This window comes from Corythoichthys intestinalis, chromosome 10 (assembly GCF_030265065.1).
Source record: "Corythoichthys intestinalis isolate RoL2023-P3 chromosome 10, ASM3026506v1, whole genome shotgun sequence".
NCBI classification, from domain to species: domain Eukaryota; kingdom Metazoa; phylum Chordata; class Actinopteri; order Syngnathiformes; family Syngnathidae; genus Corythoichthys; species Corythoichthys intestinalis.
In genome coordinates this window covers 36,885,527-36,898,193 of record NC_080404.1, presented here as the reverse complement: position 1 = coordinate 36,898,193, position 12,667 = coordinate 36,885,527, and positions in this window count along the sequence as shown.

Below are 12,667 nucleotides of genomic sequence, written 5' to 3'. Positions count from 1 at the left end.
CCAATTCTGTTTTTTTTTTTTTTTGCTCCCGATTCAATTCCAATCATTCCCGATAAATTTTCCCGATCATATACATTTTGGCAATACATTAAGAAAAAAATGAATAAAACTCGGACAAATGTATACATTCAACATACAGTACATAAGTACTGTATTTGTTTATTATGACAATAAATCCTCAAGATGGCATTTACATTATTAACATTCTTTCTGTGAGAGGGATCCACGGATAGAAAGACTTGTGACTTTGTATATTGTGACTAAATATTGCCATCTAGTGTATTTGTTGAGCTTTCAGTGAATTATACTGTAGCCATGGCCAAATGCATGATGGGAAGTGGAACCATGACTGTGCGTAGTGCTACCAATTGATATATCTTCTCTGCGTTGAGAAATAACATAAGGTGTTAAGAAAAAGATCAATTGCTACCTTGCTTCCCCACATTGCTTCCCATGATATTTCTAATCATAGGGAGAGGGATTGTAAGGCGTTAGCCAATTAAAAAAAGGTTCCAAAGGCTGCCAAAATTCACTCAACTCATTTTACGCTGCCTTTTATCTCTCTATATAGGTAAGACGGCGCCATTACAGATTGAGCGCGACAATGCGTAGGTGGGTCGTACAGCGCATGCATTAATTGCATTAAATATTTTAACGTGATACTTTTTTTTTAAATTAATTACCGCCGTTATTGGGATAACTTTGATAACCCTACCTTAAGCCTAAACTAAAGACTCTGGATGAGTGTAACATATTATGTTTATAACATTAAATACAATTAGAAAACGATTTAATTAAAATATATATATATATATATATATTAAAAAAGGGCATGGCCGACATTTTTTTGCCGATTCCGATACTTTGAAAATGACGTGCTCGGACCGATCACGTCATTTTAGTAGACATCTCTACTAAAAATACAATAGAGAACAACATGCTGACTAAGTGTACCGTATGATAATGTTACTGTCACGTCTCGGAAGTCTTGTTAATGTTTTGTGTTGGTTCAAGTCAGATCCTTTTATTTTGGTAGTGGCGTGCCTCCTTGAGCCAACTTTACTTCCTGCTCTTGCCAATCAGGCTGATCATGTCCACTTGTGACCCTCTGTATAAATAGCCTGCATCTAACCTTGCCCCATGTCGGTTTTTCTTGTAATCTGCCACGTTCCATGTTACCAGCTCCTGCAAGCCTTTTTCATGAATAACATTTATGTTTGGATCAAATGCCTTTGTTACTTTGTTGACTTTGCTCAGTTTTTTGGTATCCAGCAAGTGCTGTGTTTTTTTGTTGTCTCCTTTTGAACTCCAATGGACAGAAAAATAAAACTTTTTGTTTAAACAGAACATTTGAGCATTTGGGTCCTTAGTGAATCCTTGTCAGTTACATGATGCATGAACAACGAAATGCGAACGTGGACGGTATATTAACGTAACATAGCTATTAAGAGGTATTCAGATAACTATAGCATAAAGAACATACAAGTTTACCGAACCACCAGTGTCACTCCAAAACACCTAAATAACATGTGAAATTATATAATAATGTGTTAATAATTTCACACATAAGTCGCTCCGGAGTATGAATCGCACCCCCAGCCAAACTATGAAAAAAAACTGCGACTTATAGTCCGAAAAATACGGTAATTACCAAATGCAAAGGCGTGACCAAACAGATTGGGTGAATAGGGGTCAAGGCTACATTTCTCACGAATATGGACTGAATGAATTGATAGGCTAAATGATCAATGAAAAATAAATCTGTATTGACATACCTGTATACTATGACTAACTTTCATACAGTGGTATGAAAAAGTATCTGAACCTTTTGGAATTTCTCACATTTCTGCATAAAATCACCATCAAATGTGATCTGATCTTTGTCAAAATCACACAGATGTAAAACCGGTGTCTGCTTCAACCAAAACCACCCAAACATTTATAGGCAGGGTTGAAAGTGGCTAGAATTTCTTGCCGGAATTCCCCAACGTGAAGGTCGCCAGAAAATGTTTGTTTTTTTTGTTTTTTTCATTTTTTGGGAGGGGGTCAAACCTCTTAAACTACGGAAATGCAAAGAAAACTTTTAGCACAGTTATTTCTATAACACATACAAAAACTGATTTTCATTCAAAATTTTATTTTTTTCAATGATTTGCAAAATAAAAGTTAACAAAAACAGCAAAAAACCCAACCTACATCACCTAATTTTTATTTTCCCTCATTTCCTCACATATTAAATGCCAAATCTCAATTTTAACTACTAAAGAACATAGGATATATGTTAAAATTGACGTTAATGTAAACGTTTACTTTTTTTTAATAATAATAAAGACATAAGTAACATATATTCAGAAAAATAAGCACAAATTACTTATATTATGCAGAGTGAAATGGAATATATTTTGAAGAACGCGCAAACGTTGACCTTTTTAAATCATAAGGAAATGAGTAAGTAGCCTAACATAAATGAACAAATATAAGTCCAAAGTGCACATTAACAGCTAAAATGTTCTGAACTTCCCCATCCGAGTAAATAAAACTAAATATGATAAATAAGCCTCCTCAACTCTTTCGTTGCTCTTAAAGATTCGATCCATTTTATGTTGCATTGCCCTTTTTTTGTCGCATCAATTCAACAAGCTTTTTTTTTTTTTTTTTTTTTTTTTGCTGTTCCAGAAAACATGCACATTTGAACCAATCAGAGCTAAATATCTCTACTGATCCCATGTCAGTATGTCTGCCAATTGAACGGATAAATGAGTCCAGGCGTTTTGATTTGCTGCGTGCATTCGCACATTGACGTGACTCATCATCGTCAGACTCAGATAACAGCAGCAGCTGGGGAAACCTCCATGCCGTCCGTGGAATAAAATCAATAATAAATATTGGTGGAAACAGATTACGCTACAGAAGCACTTAATTATGCTTGTTGTTAACACTTGTGTATGTAAATCTGATGTTGGTAGATTGTTTTGTTCTTGGAGCTGAAATGCATGTGTGGCAGCTTAGCTATTTAAAAAAATTTTTTTTTTTTTTTACATAGCGTTTTGACAGTTGCTGTCATATTTTCGGAATCAAAATACCGTGTACCGGAACAGCATTTCGGCCCTGAATCTTATGGCGGAACAGCATTCCGGCCCTGAATCTTATGGCGGAACAGCATTCCGGCCCTGAATCTTGTACCGGAACTGCGTTCCTGACCGTTCTGGCCCACTTTCACCCCTGTTTATAGGTTTTCGTATTTTAATGACAGTATGCAAACAATGACAGAAGGGGAGGTGGGGAAGTAAGCGAACCATCACATTTAATATTTTGTGCCCCCCCCCACCCCCCTTTTGCAGCAATAACTTCAACCAGACGCTTCTTGTAGCTGCAGATCATTCTGGCACATCAATCAGGACTAATCTTGGCCCCTTCGTCTCTACAAAACTGCTGTAGTTCTGTCAGATTCCTGGGATGTCTGGCATGAATTGCTGTCTTTAGGTCAAACAACACCATCTCAATGGGGTTCAAGTCTGGACTTTGACTTGGCCACTCCAGAACGTGTACTTTGTTCTTTTGAAACCATTCTGAAGTGGATTTACTTCTGTGTTTTGGATCATTGTCTTGTTGCAGCATCCATCCTCTTTTTAGCTTCAACTGTCTGACAGACGGCCTCAGATTTTCCTGCAAAACATCCTGATAAACCTTTTAATTCATTCTTCCATTAATGATTGCAAGTTGTCCAGGCCCTGAGGAAGCAAAACAGCTTCAAATCATGATGCTACCTCCAATATGCTTAACAGTGGGGATGAGGTGTTGATGTTGCTGAGCTGTTCCATTTTTTCCTCCACACATGGTGTTGTGTGACATGGTCGGTTCCCCTTCCCATGGGCTCACCACCTCTGGGATGGGCCAAAGGGGTCGGGTGCGTAGAGAGTTGGGCGGCAGCCAAAGGTGGGGGCCTTGGCGGTCCGACCCCCAGCTGCAGAAGCTAACTCTTGGGACATGGAATGTCACCTCTCTGGCAGGGAAGGAGCCCGAGCTGGTGTGTGAGGCAGAATAGTTCCAACTAGATATAGTCAGACTCTCCTCCACACACAGCTTGGGTTCTGGTACCAATCCTCTCGAGACGGGTTGGACTCTCTTCCACTCTGGAGTTGCCCACGGTGAGAGGCGCCGAGCAGGTGTGGGCATACTACTTATTGCCCCCCGGCTTGGCGCCTGTACGTTGGGGTTTACCCTGGTAGACGAGAGGGTAGCCTCCCTCCGCCTTCGGGTGGGGGGACAGGTTCTGACTGTTGTTTGCATTTATGCACCGAACAGCAGCTCAGAATACCCACCTATTTTGGAGTCCTTGGAGGGTGTGCTGGAGAGCGCCCCCTCTGGTAACTTCCTCGTTCTTCTGGGGGACTTCAATGGTCACGTGGGCAATGACAGTGGGACCTGGAGGGGCGTGATTGGGAGGAACGCCCCCCCCGATCAGAACCCGAGTGGTGTTCTGTTATTGGACTTCTGTGCTCGTCACGGTTTGTCCATAACGAACACCATGTTCAAACACAGGGGTGTCCATATGTGCACTTGGCACCAGGACACCCTAGGCCGCAGTTCGATGATCGACTTTGCAACCGTGTCATCGGACTTGCGGCCGCATGTTTTGGACACTCGGGGGAAGAGAGGGGCGGAGCTGTCAACTGATCACCACCTGGTGGTGTGTTGGCTCCAATGGCGGGGGAAGATGCTGGCCAGACCTGGCAGGTTCAAACGTATTGTGAGGGTCTGCTGGGAACATCTGGCAGAATCCCCTGTCAGAAAGAGCTTTAACACCCACCTCCGGCAGAACTTCTCCCTTGTCCCGGGGGAGGTGGGGGACATTGAGTCCGAGTGGGCCATGTTCTGCACCTCCATTGTTGAGACGGCTGATCAGAGCTGTGGCCGTAAGGTAGTTGGTGCTTGTCGTGGCGGCACATAAATGCATAAATACAGTGGACGGAGAAAAAGAATACCAATACAGTATTATGCTTTGCAAAGCATCCCCATAACTAGCACTCAGTATCTTATATTTATGATCATATCTTAGTTGGAAGGCTTATTATCTGCAAATTTATGAGAATGTATCTATGTAAATATGTATTAGTATCTTAAATGATAGTTTTATCATCATAATGACTTAATATTTTTCAAACTAAATGTAGTTTTTCCTGATTATGACTTAATTTCCAAAATATCTGAGATCATATTTTAATTTCAGTAGTATCTGATAATTATGAGACAGTATCTCCTAAATAATATTTAGTTTTTTTTAAGACATCATATCTTTGAATTTATGACAAGTATCCTGTAATTATTAGATGTTTAGTCATAAATTATTATGATGACTTCATATTTAATTTCTTTAAAATAATATTGCTAATTAATCATCCCCTAATTATGACTTGGATTAGCTCGTGAACACAAAATACAAGAAGGTATTTACCGTAGTCATTTTGATTTAAAGTTATTATTGGCAGGTTCTGTTCAACACAATTATCGTGAATGTGTCCCACAATGTTTTGTGTTGGACATTAGCTTACCTTACCTTAGCCTGCTGTCATTACAAGACAAAAAAACTTTGCCAACAGTTTTTATGTGAGTAGCCAGTGAATAAAATAAAACTTTGGATATCACTCAGTAACCCATTTGGCAACGAGCCCAGTTTGTCATTGCTGCTGCAAAGACTTTCCTACTATGAAACTATTGTTTCATTCTAAGAAGTTTCTCTATGGGTACAACCTGGACTTTGTACTCCAAAAGCCTACAAGACCGCGAGTCTGCCAAGTCATCAGCTACGTTATTTACTTCATTGGCTGCCAATGACGGCAAAAAACATCCAAGCCGTTGGAACTGGGAATGAACAGTTGCTATGAACCACTCCCAGTTCTAATGGACTGGACGTTTAACACCTTCTATATCAGCCAATGAGTTAAGATACAGTAGGATATTAAACAAAAACCTTACATTAATAACTCATATTCATCCATAATCTACACTCGTATTAAAGTTTTACTCCACTTTTTCTGTACGTAAATCCCTGTGAGTAAGTATGTGTCGTGTTACTACTGCAAAATGAGCCTCTTAGCCTCTTGGGCAACCACTTGTTGAGAAAAACTCCAACATTCCATATATTACAAGTCTTTAATCTCATTTGCTGGATACAAATCATTGTAGTACACTTGATTTAGATGCAATGTCATTCTTACTAGGGGAAAAAATGTGTCTATCCAACGAATACGGAAGGAACTAAATGCGTGTCTTGTGTTGTGTTGGATGACGTATCAGATCACGAAAAGTAAAGACCAAACTATTCACGGCAAAGATTTTTTGATGACACCAAGACAAGACCAATATTTTAGTGAGTCAGGACAAAGACTGAGATGAGACCATGACCATAAGAAATATAAATAATACAGTACTAAGGTTTTAGTCATTTAAGTACATACTGTCAGTGGTGGAACGTTAGCAGAACAAAAAAATGATTGGAGTGTTTTCTTTAAACCCACATTAAACAAGTTCTGGCCTTGACATGAAAAGCTAAGTCCAAAGTGCCTAAGAATGAGACAAGATCAAAGATTTTGGGTGTTGAGACCTAGACAAGACCAAGTCTCTCAAAAGTCTCAAGTCTCTCGGTCTTGTAAGTTATAAACAGGTCTGCAACGATTAATTGACTCATTGACAATTCAATTCAATTCAATTACGTACACATATACGTACATATTTACATAACATTCATTCAGCAGTCCAACATTTCTCAGCATATAACTTTTTGGTTACAACGCATATTTCCAGCTGAAGGGTAAAGTAAAAAATAATATAACAATACATACCTGTACCATGTGATTCATATATTGTTCGCGTAACAGCATAACTACAGTGCTGGCCAAAAGTATTGGCACCCCTGCAATTCTGTTGGATAATACTCAATTTCTCCCAGAAGATGATTCTAATTATAAATGCTTTGGTAGTTATATCTTCATTTATTTTGTTTGCAATGAAAAAACACAAAAGAGATTTTTTTTTAAACTAAATCATTATAATTTTACATAAAACTCCAAAAACGGGCCAGACAAAAGTATTGGCACCCTCAGCCTAATACGTGGTAGCACAACCTTTAGACAAAATAACTGCGAACAACCGCTTCCGGTATCCATCAATGAGTTTCTCACAATGCTCTGCTGGAATTTTTCGACCATTCTTCTTTGGCCAACAGCTCCAGGTCTCTGAGATTTGAAGGGTGATTCTCCAAACTGCCATTTTCAGATCCCTCCATAGGTGTTCTATGGGATTCAGGTCTGGACTCATTGCTGGCCACTTTAGAAGTCTCCAGTCCTTTCTCTCAAACAATTTTCTATCGCTTTTTGGAGTGTGTTTTGGGTCGTTGTCCTCCTGAAAGACCCATGACCTCTGAAGGAGACCCAGCTTTCTCACACTGGGCCCTACATTATGCTGCAAAATTTGTTGAGTGCTCAGACTTCATAATGCCACGCACACAGTCAAGCAGTCCAGTGCCAGAGGGAGCAAAGCAACCCCAAAACATCAGGGAACCTCCGCCATGTTTGACTGTTGGGACTGTGTTCATTTCTTTGAAGGCCTCGTTTTTTTTCCTGTAAACTCTATGTTGATGCCTTTTCCCAAAAAGCTCTACTTTTTTCTCATTTGACCAGAGAACATTCTTCCAAAACGTTTTTGGCTTTCTCGGGTAGTTTTGGCAAACTCCAGCCTGGCTTTTTTATGTCTCTGGGTCAGAATTGGGGTCTTCCTGGGTATCCTACCATAGAGTCCCATTTCATTCAGACGCCGACGGATAGTACGGGTTGACACTGTTGTACCCTTGGACTGCAGGACAGGTTGAACTTGTTTGGATGTTAGTCAAGGTTCTTTAGCCACCATCCGCACAATCTTTCGTTGAAATCTCTCGTCAATTTTTCTTTTCCGTCCACTTCTAGGGGAGGTTAGCCACAGTGCCATGGGCTATACACTTATTGATGACACTGCGCACAGTGGACAGGAACAATCAGGTCTTTGGACTTGTAGCCTCGAGATTGCCCATGCTTCCTCACAATTTTGCTTCTCAAGTCCTCAGACAGTTCTTTGGTCTCCTTTCTTTTCTCCATGCTCAATGTGGTACACACAAGGACAAAGGACAGAGTCAACTTTAATCCATTTTAGCTGGCTGCAAGGGTGATTAAGTTATTGCCACCACATGTTATGTGCCACAGGTATGTAACAGGTGCTGTTAATTACACAAATTAGAGAGGCATCACATGATTTTTCAAAAGGTGCCAATACTTTTGTCCGGCCCATTTTCAGAGTTTTGTGTAAAATGATAATGATTTTTCCCCCCCGTTCTCTTTTGTGTTTTTTCATTGCAAGCAAAATAAATTAAGATACAGGTCCTTCTAAAAAAATGTGCATATCGTGATAAAGTTCAATATTTTCTGTAATGAACTGATAAACATTAGATTTTCATATATTTTAGATTCATTACACACAGCCGAAGTAGTTCAAGCCTTTTATTGTTTTAATATTGATGAATTTAGCAAAAAAAAAGTCAAAAGCTAAAAATCCCTATCTCAAAAAATTTGCATATTTCATCCGACCACTAAAAAAAAAAGTGTTTTATAAGACAAAAAAAGTCAACCTTCAATTAATTATATCAGCTATGCACTCAATACTTGGTCGGGAATCCTTTTGCAGAAATGACTGCTTCAATGCGACGTGGCATGGAGGCAATCAGCCTGTGGCACTGCTGAGGTGTTATGGAGGCCCAGGATGCTTCGATAGCTGCCTTAAGCTCATCCAGTGTTGGGTCTGGTGTCTCTCAATTTCCTCTTCCCAATACCCCACAGATTCTCTAAGGGGTTCAGGTCAGGAGAGTTGGCTGGCCAATTGAGCACAGTAATGCCATGGTCAGTAAACCATTTACCAGTGGTTTTGGCACTGTGAGCAGGTGCCAGGTCGTGCTGAAAAATGAAATCTTCATCTCCATAAAGCTTTTCAGCAGATGGAAGCATGAAGTGCTCCAAAATCTCCTGATAGCTAGCTGCATTGACCCTGCCTTGATAAAACACAGTGCACCAACACCAGCAGCTGACATGGCACCCCAGACCATCACTGACTGTGGGTACTTGACACTGGACTTCAGGCATTTTGGCATTTCCTTCTCCCCAGTCTTCCTCCAAACTCTGGCACCTTGATTTCAGAATGACATGCAAAATTTGCTTTCATCTGATTAAAGTACTTTGGACCACTGAGCAACAGTCCAGTGCTGCTTCTCTGTAGCCCAGGTCAGGCGCTCTTGCCGCTGTTTCACACACGCCTGTGCACGGTCGCTTTCTGTGTCTTAGCCTCTTGCTTGAGGGTGTCAATGATGGCTTTCTGGACAGCAGTCAGGTCGGCAGTCTTGCCCATGATGGCGGTTTTGAGTAATGAACCAGGCTGGGAGTTTTTAAAAGCCTCAGGAATCTTTCGCAGGGGTTTTGAGTTAATTTGTTGATTCAGTTTATTAGGTTAGTAGCTTCTTTAGAGTACATTTTCATGATATGCTAATTTTTTGAGATAGGGATTATTGTTTTTTTTCCTGACTTATTTGCCAAAATCATCAATATTAAAACAATAAAAGGCTTGAACTTCTTCAGTTGTGTGTAATGAATCTAAAATATATGAAAGTCTAATGTTTATCAGTACAATACAGAAAATAATTAACTTTATCACAATATGCAATTTGTTTTAGAAGGACCTGTATTACAACCAAAGCATTTGTAATTGTAATCATTTTCTGGGAGAAACAGCATTATCTGACAGAATTGCAGGGGTGCCAATACTTTTGGCCAGTATTGTACCTAAGTCATATTTTTGCCAAATTGAGATTGATCCACAATTTTACTCCCCTCCTGCATCACCCTGCCATCCCAGAAAGCAAAACTGGAGCGGACATGGTCCAGATGTATTGCAAATTAGGCCCAATTTCGTAAAACAGGTCTGCCCCAGTGTCAGCAACCAGTTTTGGGCCAGAAGTGCTCCAAATTAGCAGATGCTACAATAATGTATGGCCCCGATGTGGCACACGTTGCCCAATCTGAGCCAGATTTGTATTAAAACCATTTTCAGTATTAAATTTGGGCTTCATTTTGTTCAATGTATCATACTGTAGTGTGTTTATATTGCAAATTAAATGTCTCTATTAAAAGAAATAATAAAAACACACATTCTTTTTCATACCATATATTAATGATAACATATTAATGCACCATAACAATACATTGTTTTTTCACAAAATATTTTACAACGAGCAACTCCACATTAAAGCTTTTCTCCTAAGCCAATCAGAACTGTTCAAAAACACTCTGCCTTAGTCATAAAAATTTTAATTTGTTGAAAAGAAAAAAAAAGAAAAGAAAAAAAATCAAATTTTTCCTGAAAATGTTCAAATATGATTTAGGCAATTACGCTATTAGGCTAACAGTATGAAACTATCAGTTGACTGTAAAAAGAATTGTTAGTGCCAGCCCTACTTAACATACTACCCTAAACATCCACCCCTCTATTTTCTGTATATAATGAAGCCTTTTTAGATTTAAATTGGTGACGTCGACAAATAGAAACAAAAGTGCCCTTACCTACATTACAAGCACATTTCACAACATTTCTGATCTTATAATCCCGAGACCGAGCGTACACAATGTCAGGTTTGTTCCAATAATGACGTTGCCGCTACAACCTAACATGATAAATCCACACAGAAGGTCAAGTTGGGGATGACGACTGGATTGGATGGTGTTTTTTTCACACTCGCAATGATCATCTTAAGTTCATAAGGTTCTTAACTTGGAAGTTCAAACTTTGAAGCCATTTGTCAGATTGATAATCGTTACCACGTGTTACGTCTGCGCATGTTTCGTTTTCTTGGAAGAATTGTGCCTGTTTTACATCGACTGTCAACGTTTGGAGTTTAGTTTTCCAGTAAACTTCATCGAGCATTTCAGGAAGAGAGTCACTGCAGTGAACAGCTAGGTGTTATTTCTCATCATGCCTACATAGTTATAAAAACATTTGAGAAAAGAATTCTGATTTCACTTTTCATGATTCGTGCAAGATATTGTGACAGATCAAATGATTAATACAATGGCATGAAAAGGTTACAACCACCTTCTCAAATTCTTATTTTTCTCCCCACTTTCAGTCATCTAACAATTGAAAATATCTAGTATGATACTTATCAAAAAAAACCCTGATTACCACCAGATCTGTTCACTCAAAAAAAAGCATTCAAATGGAACCTGTGTGATCGATGAAATTGTCCAGATCTCTGAAAGATGCAGCTAAATGCTATGATACCATGAACAGCGGAGAAATAAAATCTATCTATTGTTATGGAAAATGTTACAAAGCTATTTCTAAACTGCGGTGAGAGTCATTATCCTTAAATGGAGAAAATTGTACAGTGGTGAAACCTCCTGACAAAAATTATGCCAATAGCTTGGTGATGACTCATCCAGGCGGTAACAGAGCAACCCAGGACAACATCTAAAGAACTGCAGGCCTCCTTCACTTCAATCAAGGTCAATATTACCAAGTAACAATAAGGAACAGCAGACAGCAAAAGTGCACACATGGCAGTTTCAAGGAGAAAAGCACAAAAATGATATAAAAATCTGAATAATATCACCGTAATTTCCCGAATATAACGCGCACTTTTTTTTCGCCAAAATCAACTTGTAAAATCATGGTGCGCATTATACACGGGTACATGGATGGAGACAGATATATATATATATTATACAAACCGATTTTTTTTTTTTTTTTTTTCATTGACACGGCCATGTTGTGTTGAATAAACGTATGCGGCGATCCGTTGCCGACCATCACGGTGCGTGACGTCACCATTTTGTTTCGGTAATACTTCACTCTGATCGGCCAAATGATTTCGTCTGGGTTAAATTCTGCTTTTTTCACTCTTCATAAAGCTCAGAATTAAGTTTCTTGAACTCATTTGAGTCAACGTTTATTGCAGCACCGCAACTTGGACCATAACAAACCTAACACAACACAGACTTCCTGTGTCCGTCAACTATATCGGTCCCTCGGGGAACTCAAACCCAAATAACAATAGTTCCTATTGTTACAGTCATGTCAACAGCGATGAGCTCTCTCGGATTTCCGACTTACGTTCTCACTTTCATTTTACCGTATCAATCCATCGAGGAAATATTTATTCATCGTGATGAAACGAGCAAGTTATACAGCAGCCTTTAAAAGAAAGGTCACATCTGTTTTGTTTTCTCCTGGATTTTGGTAAGTTCAAGAAGTTATCAGATCATATTATTACCGTACATATTGTCAGTTTACAGTAATGTTTTGAACTACCAATGTGCTATGCTTGTGCTGTGTTTCACCAGTCAGTAAAATGACATTTCTGTATCTGTACACGAGCTCTGTTTTCTTGTATTCTTCTATTTATTGGTGCTAAAATTAGGGTGCGCGTTATACACGGGTGCAATAATTTTCCCAAGATTTTACAAGTAAATTTGGGGTGCGCGTTATACACGGGTGCGCCTTATATTCGGGAAATTATGGTAAGAATTTTGGAAGAATATTATATCCCATAGCAGATGTGTGAGACAAATTTGAGCCTCTCAGATTTGTCTAATTC